We start from the raw sequence: 11,634 nt of genomic DNA, 5'->3' as shown, positions 1-11,634 counted from the left end.
TGTTCAGTCCATTTGTTTCATCACTTCTGTTAGTTTCACTGTGTCCCTGTTTAGTTTCTGTTTCCATGATCTGTCCATTGGTGAAAGTGGTGTGTTGAAGTCTCCCACTATTATTGAGTGAGGTGCAATGTGTGCTTTGAGCTTTACTAAAGTTTCTTTAATGAATGTGGCTGCCCTTGTATTTGGAGCATAGATATTCAGAATTGAGAGTTCCTCTTGGAGGATTTTACCTTTGATGAGTATGAAGTGCCCCTCCTTGTCTTTTTTGATTATTTTGGGTTGGAAGTCGCTTTTGTTAGATATTAGAATGGCTACTCCAGCTTGTTTCTTCATACCATTTGCTTGGAAAATTGTTTTCCAGCCTTTCATTCTGAGGTAGTGTCTATCTTTTTTTCTGAGATGAGTTTCCTGTAAGCAGCAAAATGTTGGGTCTTGTTTGTGTAGCCAGTTTGTTAGTCTATGTCTTTTTATTGGGGAGTTGAGTCCATTGATATTAAGAGATATTAAGGAAAAGTAATTGCTGCTTCCTGTTATTTTTGTTGTTAAAGTTGGCATTCTGTTCTTGTGGCTGTCTTCTTTTAGTTTTGTTGAGGGATTACCTTCTTGTTTTTTCTGGGGCGTGGTTCCCATCCTTGTATTGGTTTTTTTCTGTTATTATCCTTTGAAGGGCTGGATTCGTGGAGAGATAATGGGTGAATTTAGTTTTGTCGTGGAATACTTTGGTTTCTCCACCTATGGTAATTGAGAGTTTGGCTGGGTATAGTAGCCTGGGCTGAAATTTGTGTTCTCTTAGTGTCTGTATAACATCTGTACAGGCTCTTCTGGCTTTCATAGTCTCTGGTGAAAAATCTGGTGTAATTCTGATAGGCTTGCCTTTATATGTTACTTGACCTTTTTCCCTTACTGCTTTTAGTATTCTATCTTTATTTAGTGCATTTGTTGTTCTGAGTATTATGTGTCGGGAGGAATTTCTTTTCTGGTCCTGTCTATTTGGAGTTCTGTAGGCTTCTTGTATGTTCATGGGCATCTCTTTCTTTATGTTTGGGAAGTTTTCTTCAATAATTTTGTTGAAGATGTTTGCTGGTCCTTTGAGTTGGAAATCTTCATTCTCATCCACTCCTATTATCCGTAGGTTTGGTCTTCTCATTGTGTCCTGGATTTCCTGGATGTTTTGAGTTAGGATCTTTTTGCATTTTCCATTTTCTTTGATTGTTGTGCCGATGTTCTCTATGGAATCTTCTGCACCTGAGATTCTCTCTTCCATCTCTTGTATTCTGTTGCTGATGCTCGCATCTATGGTTCCAGATTTCTTTCCTAGGGTTTCTATCTCCAGCGTTGCCTCACTTTGGGTTTTCTTTATGGTGTCTACTTCCCTTTTTAGGTCTAGTATGGTTTTGTTCATTTCCATCATCTGTTTGGATGTGTTTTCCTGTTTTTCTATAAGGACTTCTACTTGTTTGGTTGTGTTTTCCTGTTTTTCTTTAAGGACTTGTAACTCTTTAGCAGTGTTCTCCTGTATTTCTTTAAGTGAGTTATTAAAGTCCTTCTTTATGTCCTCTATTATCATCATGAGATATGCTTTTAAATCCAGGTCTACCTTTTCAGGTGTGTTAGGGTGCCCTGGACGGGTCGAAATGGGCGTTCTGGGTTCTGATGATGGTGAGTTGTCCTGGTTTCTGTTAGTAGGATTCTTATGTTTACCTTTCGCCATCTGGCAATCTCTGGAGTTAGTTGTTATAGTTGTCTTTGTTTAGAGATTGTTCCTCTGGTGATTTTGTTACCCTCTATCAGCCGACGTGGGAGACTAGCTCTCTCCTCTGAGTTTCAGTAGTCAGAGCAGTCTCTGCAGGCAAGCTCTTCCCTTTCAGAGAAGGTGCACAGTTATCTGGTGTTTGGATCTCCTCCTGGCTGAAGATGAAGGCCCAAAACAGGATCTTTCCCAGAAGCTGTGTTGCTTTGGCCGGTGAGGTGACCGGTTGTCTGGAGCCAAAAATGGCGCCGCCTCAGAAGGTCTCTGACTCTTGTCTGTCCCAGAAACTGCTGGCCTCTGTATTCCACACCCTCACCCATGCAGCCTGCCTTCCGCGGAGTCCCGGAACCAAGGTGGCTCCCGAGGAGCCTGAGGCAGAAACCTCTAGGGCCGGGCGGACCTCTGTGCTCTCACCAGGAAGGTGGCCGGTTGTCTCCAGACTACATTTCTTATGTGACTCATTTTGGCTTGAGGATTTCCACTTTTTCTTACACCTATTTCTGCTTCCAATATATTTTAGTACAATAATACATATCTTGCACTAAAATAATGCAGAATGAATTAATATAAAAATAAGAAAATAAAAGTCAATTATGAACAAGAAAATTCAAACATCAGTATTGTAGTAGATAATGTCTGCCAACCCAAACACATGACCTTTTATGTTCAAGGAAAGTGTGATGCTTGTACCTGTCCACATAATACAGAATGTATAGAAAACAGAATCAAGACTGTCAAAAGAATCCTTCTTCAAAATGGCTATGCACTCTCTCTCTCTCACTGTATTATAAATGATTTAATCAGAGGCATAAAAGATGAATAGTAGATATTAATATACGTCTATTCATATACCCTATCTTATACCATAGTAGGTATTTTTTACATGTTTTGCATAAGGAAAATATGTTCCTCATACAGGGAAAAATACCAAAATTCGTCTCAGAAATATATTTCCTGACTTGATTACCTGTTAAATCATCTAAAACAAATCATACTTCTGTCATTCAAGTTTGATGAGTAGGGTACCTAAATCTATTCCACCGCATGTGGATTCATTTCAGGTAGGTTGCTACTGCTGTACTGTCTGGATAGACACAGGGCAGAGTGTACAATGGAGCCTAAGCAGGTGATACTGTACTGCAGTGCAAAAGCAGAATCAAGAGCAGACTTGTTTCCTCCAAAACTTAAAAAAAAAATCATTATTAGGACATGTAGAGGTCTACATGAAATATTTTACCTAGTTGTGAAGTTTAGATTACTCTGATTATGTTTTCTATTTCAATATCTCACAAACTATGAAAAGATGCCCTCTAATCATGTTTCACTCCCGAATTATTTACCTGGACTTGACTTGATGAATCATTACCTCATGAATGTGTGAGAAAAGTGTCCCAATGTCATGTGCCCAAAATCCATGTTACTCTCTCAGCAATTTTCTGTCAACTTATCGAAAGTTGAACATCTATTTGTGCATTTTTATTTCCCCCGGTGGAGTTCAGATTTGGGTACATGCTTTGTTTCTCCATTTCGAATATTACTTCTAACCATTCCTACAGAGATAGGAATCTCTGCATTACACAAAATAGATTTTTTCATTTAAAAAGAATTTCACATAGTTATTTTTCTCTAAATTTACCAAGGAAAATGAAACAAACTATTTGTCTAAATGTACTTTGCTTGCAGATTTAAAATGATCTAAGGAAGAGCCCTCTCATATAATGTGTCTGTATGAATATATCTATAAATTCAATCAAATGCATAATGGAAACATATGAATTGAGTAGGACAAATTAGTATAAAAATTCTGGAACCAAAAGATACAGAAAGTATTTACTTTTAATCCTTGCAAAATATTAAGGATACAAAACAGAAGTAAAGATCTCCAATTCTTACCTTATTTAGCCCAAATCAGAGGCAGCTGAAACAAGCAACAACTATCCCTCTCGTACATGAAGAGGAAATCTGAAATCACAGATTTCAAAGGCATCAACTGCTCTAACAGAATCATAACTGAAATTCTCCAATTACCTGATGTGTTGTGCCAAGATTTTACAAACAACACTTCTAGTACAGAGCTGGCACCATGAGTGCTCAGAGTCCGAGGAATTTCAGGAAGCACACGGAAAGGCGGACAAATTGTAACTGTCAAATATGAAACATAAAGCTTTCTTTCTTCACTTCCCACTTGAGAGGACAAAAGGAGTGAACAAGAAAAAAATTAAAGAGAGGGTCTTGGAAGGGAATATATGTTACATCATGATAGGAAATACATAATATAATGTTAAAAGTCCACACTAACCTAAGACACATGGATGTTGGGCTCAATTTTGGCCCTGGTTTGGGCCTTGAGGACACAGCCAAGCCTGGCTTGAGTGTCTGCAGCCTCCTGGGAGAGCCTAAGCCTGGCTCGAGTTTTGAGACCTGTCTCAGTGACTTCAGTATCGAGATGATTCAGTAAGACATGTTTGGCTCTGCCTCTGCCCCACCATTGCAGATGTAGCGCTTTGCCATTGGCCCTGTCAGTCACTCCATACCCTCTGTCACCCTCTCCACCTCCTACGCCATCTTACCCCACCAACAATCCCCTGCCTATGTTCCGAACTTATATAAGGGAGAGACTGATACCATAAAGTTGAGTTCCTGCTTCGACAGACTCCCAGCTTGGGTGCGTTTCTTTTGGGCTGTTGATACTCACTATTCCGATCAGCCCCAGAGAGACCCTGGTAGACCCTCCTCTCACCTGAACCTGCTGGCAAGGAGTCAGCACGTGAATATTCAAAAAGAATGTGTCAAAGCATTTACCTGAAATTATTTTCTATGTCAATAGATAATGTTTTTCAGTCTATTGTTCTTCTCCAAGTGTATAAATGAAAAATAGGAGGAAATGCACAATGACCACTGTCCCATCATGGTGTAGATGGTATTTTGTTTTGTTTAGGCAAGAAGGTATAACAATAATAAAGATGAGAGTTGGAATCTGTAGAAACAAAGAAAGGAAAAGGCAAGAGAACAGCAAATTAATAAATCTTTCTGACAAGATCTAAGACTTGGGTTGTTAAGATGCACTGGGTAGCATACATATATGTACACAGTTCATGTGCTTGTGTGTTTGTATGTGTTTGTGTATGTGTGTGTGGAGTATGATGTTGTTGACTTGATGATTGGTTATGTCATTCTAATCAGCCAAGAATATGTTCCTCCACCTTTTGAGAATTCCAGTGTACTTCAGCCCTACATCTGAGGCTGCACACTCAATGAAAAACAAGCTATTATACAAGATAACATATTTTCTTCTCCAGTAAGAATCAAAAGTATTTACTCCAAGGCTAAAAGATCCCAGGGTTGGACTCCTCTGTGTTTTTGAACACGGGGGTTTACTAAGATAGTGTTCATGTGAGAACCCTTGAAAATATTATGCACTTATTACATCAGAAGAACTCATTTTTGGAAAAAGTTGATCAGGCAAGGAAAGACCCTGTCTTAGTCAGGGTTTCTATTCCTGCACAAACATCATGACCAAGAAGCAGTTGGGGAGGAAAGGGTTTATTCGGCTTACACTTCCACACTGCTGTTCATCACCAAAGGAAGTCAGGACTGGAACTCAAGCAGGTAGCAGGTCAAGAAGCAGGAGCTGATGCAGAGGCCATGGAGGGATGTTCTTTACTGGCTTGCCTCACCAGGCTTGCTCAGCCTGTTCTCTTATAGAACCCAAGACTACCAGCCCAGAGATGGTCCCACCCACAAGGGGCCTTTCCCCCTTGATCACTAATTGAGAAAATGCCTTACAGTTGGATCTCATGGAGGCATTTCCTCAACTGAAGCTCCTTTCTCTATGATAACTCCAGCTGTGTCAAGTTGACACAAAACTAGCCAGTACAGACCCATATCAGCCACTGATAAATTAATGGCACACCATGCTTCATATAAATTAATACTATTGGTATTATGTTTACCTTTAATTTCCTACAGATCTCAGTATTTAGAAACCATTCTGTCTATGGTACAAGCATGTCTCCATATGAAATTTTGCTCATCGTCTACTCCAGACACTACATGTGTCATTCTTGGCTAACCAAGTGTCAAGGGGAATTTCAGATAAATAAATTCATTTCATTGTAGAACTCATGTAACTAATTTCATATTAATTTTGATCTTCTTTGCTATTATGGTATTGTTTTCTATTTTATCCATGTGGGAAGACTGAATCAATATATCCCAGTATCCTCTTTACTATTTAGCATCACTTTTTTCCCTTTTTGGACATGAGTGTATCATAGAAATAACTCCATTTCTTCAAAGAACATAACATCTGCAGGGGATCTCTAAATATCTAGCATGCAGTTACTGAACAGTACTGAAGTTATTTGCATGAAGTTCTGCATGAAAGGAAACATTCAGGAGTTCATTCTTAAAAAGTACTAGCTTGGGGCTGGAGAGATGGCTCAGTGGTTAAGATCATTGGTTGGTCTTCCAGAGTTCCTGTGTTCAAATCCCAGCAACCACATGGTGACTCACAGCGATCTGATGGGATCTGATGCCCTCCTCTGCATGCAGATAAACAGGAAGACAGAGCACTCATATACATAAATAAATAAAATTTTAAAAAAGTACTAGCTTCTTTGACAAAGTATGGAACAAGTCAAATTGAAACTGTATGCAAACTATTAAAATTATGAAAGAAAAGGGGAGCTATTACCAAACACACTGGGTAAATTATGATTATCATTAAGAAATCCTTAATAGCAGCTCAAACAAGTAAATATGTGCAATAAAGAGAACTTCATAAATTACTGGAGTAACTTCAAATATTGACCACCGAAAAATTAGTTTGGAACTTCCCCAAGAGTATGGGAGTGGATCTACTTCAAGAACTACCTGTTTCACCCTTGGGCATATATCCAAAGAAAAATGTATCTCCTACAGAGACAAGGGATCAACCATATTCTCCACAGGTCTATTTATAATAGCAAAAAATTTGAAAAGGCTAGAGGTCTTTCTACAGACATATAGATAAAGAAAGTATGCTATGTTTTTAATGGAATATTAGATTATAATAATTGTGAAAATATGAAGTTCTCAGGTGAAAGGATAAAGCAAGAAAAAAATTATATTTAGTGGTAATCCATACCCCGAAAGAGAAATATAGCAGAAACTCACTTAAATGTAGATGTTACCCTTTAATTCTTTGATAATCATGCTAGAATCCATATACCCACAGTGGTTCAATATAAAGCAAGGGACTTGGAGGAGGATTGGATATCCATAAGAAGTAGACTAGAAAGTTATGGATTAATGTGAGCAGAGAAACAATGAAAAGATAAAGCATGAAGGAGAAGAAAAAGAAGAAAAGAAATGGAGGAGGAGGAGGAGGAGAAGGAGGGGGAGGAGGAGGAGAAGGAGAAGGAGAAGGAGGAGGAGGAGGAGGAGGAGAAGAAGAAGGAGGAGGAGGAGAAGACGGTTAGAGAGGTAATGTTAAAAGGAGCTGAAAACTGAGGAGCATTTGGAAGGTTTTAAGGATACCTAAGAGAGTAGGAGTGGCCTAAAATAAATACATATATTAAGGTTATCCAAATGGAGTCTTCAACTAATAGGAGAGAAATCCCAACAGACCACTTCATATCAAATAAGTCTCTTAGCTCTGTGAATGGATTCAGTCAATAGAGCTGTTGGTTCTGTTTCATCAGAACCCCTAATCAATCAAGGATATTACCAGGGATATTGGTTGCTTTCCACAAAATTGATGGTAATATTTTATATGAAGACACAACTGATTGAACATGGAGGGGTCAAGTTTCCTACATAAAGCCTTTCACTTGTTTGTTTAGAGTTACACAAAGATATTTTTATATTATTCGTGGTATTGTAAAGGGTGTTGTTTGCCTAATTATTTCTCAACCAATTTATCATTTGTACGAGGGGAGACTATTGATTTTGTGGGATTAATTTTGTTTCAAGACAGTTTTCTGAAGCTGTTTATCAGTTGTGGAGTTTTCAGGTATAATTTTGGGGGTTGCTTATGTATATTATGATATCATCTGCAAATAATAATGCCTTTTCATTTTCCTTTCCAGTTTGTATCCCTTTGATCTCCTTTAGATGACTTATTGCTCTGGATAGAACTTTAAGTACTATATTGAATGGAGAGAGAGGGAGAGAGAGAGAGAGAGAGAGAGAGAGAGAGAGAGAGAGGAGACAGCCTTGACTAGTCCATAATTTGAGTGTAACAGCTTTAAGTTTATCTTCATTTAGTTTGATATTGGCTATTGGCTTGCTGTATACAGCTTCATGGTTAGGTATTCGCCTTGTATTCCTGATTTCTTTTGTACCTTTAATATGATGGGGTGTTGGATATTATCAAAAGCTTTTGATGAAATCATGTGATTTTTTTCTTTCAAGTTGTTAATATGGTAGATTACTTGATGGATTTTGTCTATTGAGCTACACCATTCCAAGGATGAAGCCTGCTTGCTTTTCATGGGTGATGTCTTTGATGTTATCCTGGATTCAGTTTAGGTATCTGTGATAGTTTCTATATGCTGAGCCCAGGGATGGAACACAGGGCCCCCAATGGAGGAGCTAGAGAAAGTACCCAAGGAGCTGAAGGGGTCTATAACCCTATAGGAGGAACAGCAGCATGAACTAACCAGTACCCCATGAGCTCGTGTCTCGAGCTGCATATGTAGCAGAAGATGGCCTAATTGGCCATCATTGGGAGGAGAAGCCCTTGGTCTGGCAAAGGTTATATGCCCCAATACAGGGGAATGCCAGGGCCAGGAAGTGGGAGTGGGTGGGTTGGGGAGCAGGGTGGGGGAGGGTATAGGGGACTTTCAGGATAGCATTTGAAATGTAAATGAAGAAAATATCTAATAAAAATTGTTAAAAAAGAAAGAAAGAAATACAGGAGAACACAGGTAAACAGGGAGAAGCCCTTAAAGAGGAAAACACAACCAAATAGGTGAAGAAATTGAATAAAACCACCTAGGATCTAAAAACGGAAGTAGAATCATTAAAGAAAATGCAAAGGGAGACAGCCCTGGAGATGGAAAACCTAGGAAAGAGAATAGGAGTCACCAACAGAATAAAGAGAAGAGAGAATCTCAGTGTCAGAAGATACAATACAAGACATAGATGCAACAGTCAGGGAAAATACAAGAAACAAAGAGCTACTATCTTAAAACATTCATGAAATCCAGGACACAATGAAAAGATCCAATGTGAAAATAATAGGGATACAAGAGACTGAAGATTTGCAAATCAAAGGGCCAGCAAACCTCTTCAACAAAGTTATAGAAGAAAACTTTCCTACCCTAAAGAAAGAAATGCCCATAAACATACAAGAAGCCTACAGAGCAACCAACAGATGGGACCAGAGAAGAAATTCCTCCCATCACACAATAATTAAGACACCAAATTCACAGAACAGTGAAAGTATATTTAAAGCAGTAAGGGAAAAAGATCAAGTACCATATAAAAGCAGACCTATCAGAATTACACCAGACTTATTACAAGAGACTATAAAAGCCACAAGATCCTGGACAGATGTCTTACAGACCCTAAGAGATCAAAAATGCCAGCCCAGGCTACTATACCCAACAAAACTCGCAATTACCATAGATGGAGAACACAGAGTTTTCTAAGACAAAACAAAATTTAAACAATATCTTTCTACTATTCTAGCCCTACAGAGGATAACAGAAGGAAAAGTCCAACACAAGGAGGGAAACTACACCTAAAAAAAAGCAAGAAATTAATCTTGTCACAACAAGTCCAAAAGAAGAAAAGCACACAACATAATGTGAACTCTGACAACAAAAATAACAGGAAGCAATAATTACTTTTCCTTAATATCTCTCTTAATATCTCTCAACATCAATGGACTCAATTACCCAATAAAAAGACTAACAGAGTGGAGACACAAACAGGATCCACTACTTTGCTGCATACAGGAAACACACCTGAGAGACAAAGACAGACATCCCCTCAAAATAAAGGAAGGGGAAAAATTTTCCAAGTAAATGGTCCCAAGAAAATAGCTGGAGTAGCCATCCTAATATCCAACAAAATAGACTTTCAACCAAAAGTTATCAAAAAATATAGGGAAGGACACTGCATACATATCAAAGGAAAAATCCACCAGGATGAGCTCTCAGTTCTGAACATCTTTGCCCCAAATGCAAGGGCACCCACATTTGTAAAAAGAAACACTACTATAGCTCAAAACACACATTGAACCTCACACCAAAAAAGGTAGGATATTTCAACACCCCTCTATCACCAATGGACATATCATGGAAACAGAAACTAAACAGAGATACAGTGAAACTAACAGAAGTTATGAAACAAATGGATTTAACAGATATCTAAAGAACATCTCACCCTAAAACAAAAAAATATATCTTTGTCTCAGTACCTCATGGTACCTTGTCAAAAATTGACCATATAATTGGACACAAAACAAACCTCAACAGATATAAGAACATTTAATTAATCCCATGTATTCTATCTGAATACCACAGATAACTTGATCAGGGAAAAATAAAGAAAGAAATTAAAGACATTTTAGAACTTACTGAAAACGAAGGCACAACATACCCAAACTTATGGGTCACAATGAAAGCAGAGGAAAACTCATACCTGTAAATGTCTCCAAAAAGAAACTGGTGAGAACATACACTAGCAGCTTAACAGCTCATCTGAAAGTTCTAGAACAAAAAGAAGCAAATACACTTAAGAGGAGTAGAAGGCAGGAAATAATCAAACTCAGGGCAAAATCAACCAAGTAGGAACAAAAAGAACTATATAAAATATCAACCAAACTAGGAGCTGGTTCTTTGAGAAAATCAAAAAGTTAGATAAACACTTAGTCAGACTAACCAGATGGCACAGAGACAGTGTCAAAATTAACAAAATCAGAAATGAAATTGGAGACATAACAAGGGAAAGCTTGGAAATTCAAAAAATAATCAGATCCTACTACAAAAGTCTAAACTCAACAAAACTAAAAAACCTGGATGAAATGGATGATTTTCTAGACAGCTACCAGGCACCAAAGTTAAATCAGGATCAGATAAACCATCTAAACAGCCTCATAACCCCAAAGGAAGTAGATGCTGTCATTAAGTCTCCCAACTAAAAAGAGCCCAGGGCCAGATGGTTTTAGTGCAGAATTCTATCAGACCTGTGAAGAAAATCTAATACCAAATACTTTTCAAACTATTCCACAAAATAGAAACAGAAGGAACACTACCCAATTCTTTCTATGAAGCCACAGTTACACTGACACCTAAACCACCAAAAGACCCAACAAAGAAAGAACTACAGACCAATTTGCTTTATGAATATCAATGCAGAAATACTCAATAAAATTCTCGTAAACCGAATCCAAGAACACATCAAAAAAATCATCCACCATGATCAAGTAGGCTTCATCCCAGGGATGCAGGGATGGTTTAATATATGGAAATCCATCAATGTAATCCAATATATAAACAAACTCAAAGAAAAAAAAACACATGATATTCTTATTAGATGCATAAAAAGACTTTGGCAAAAATACAACACCCATTCATGTTAAAAGTATTGAAGAGATCAGGTATTCAAGGTGCATACCTAAATATAACAAAAGCAACATACAGCAGACCAATAGACAACATCAAATAAAATGGGGAGAAACCCATTAAAATCAGGGACTAGACAAGGGTCTCCTCTCTCTCTCTCTCTCTCTCTCTCTCTCTCTCTCTCTCTCTCTCCCTGTCTCTCTCTCTCTCTCTTTCTCTCTAATATAGTATTCAAAATTATAGCCAGAGAAATTAGACAAAAAAAGAGATCAAAGAGATACAAATGTTGGTCTCATTTACTTCTTTTCTGTGAATTTCCTTCTTGGC

The sequence above is a fragment of the Mus musculus genome, chromosome 17 (genome assembly GCF_000001635.26).
Source record: "Mus musculus strain C57BL/6J chromosome 17, GRCm38.p6 C57BL/6J".
Taxonomy (NCBI): domain Eukaryota; kingdom Metazoa; phylum Chordata; class Mammalia; order Rodentia; family Muridae; genus Mus; species Mus musculus.
Note: the sequence above shows the minus strand (reverse complement) of the source record.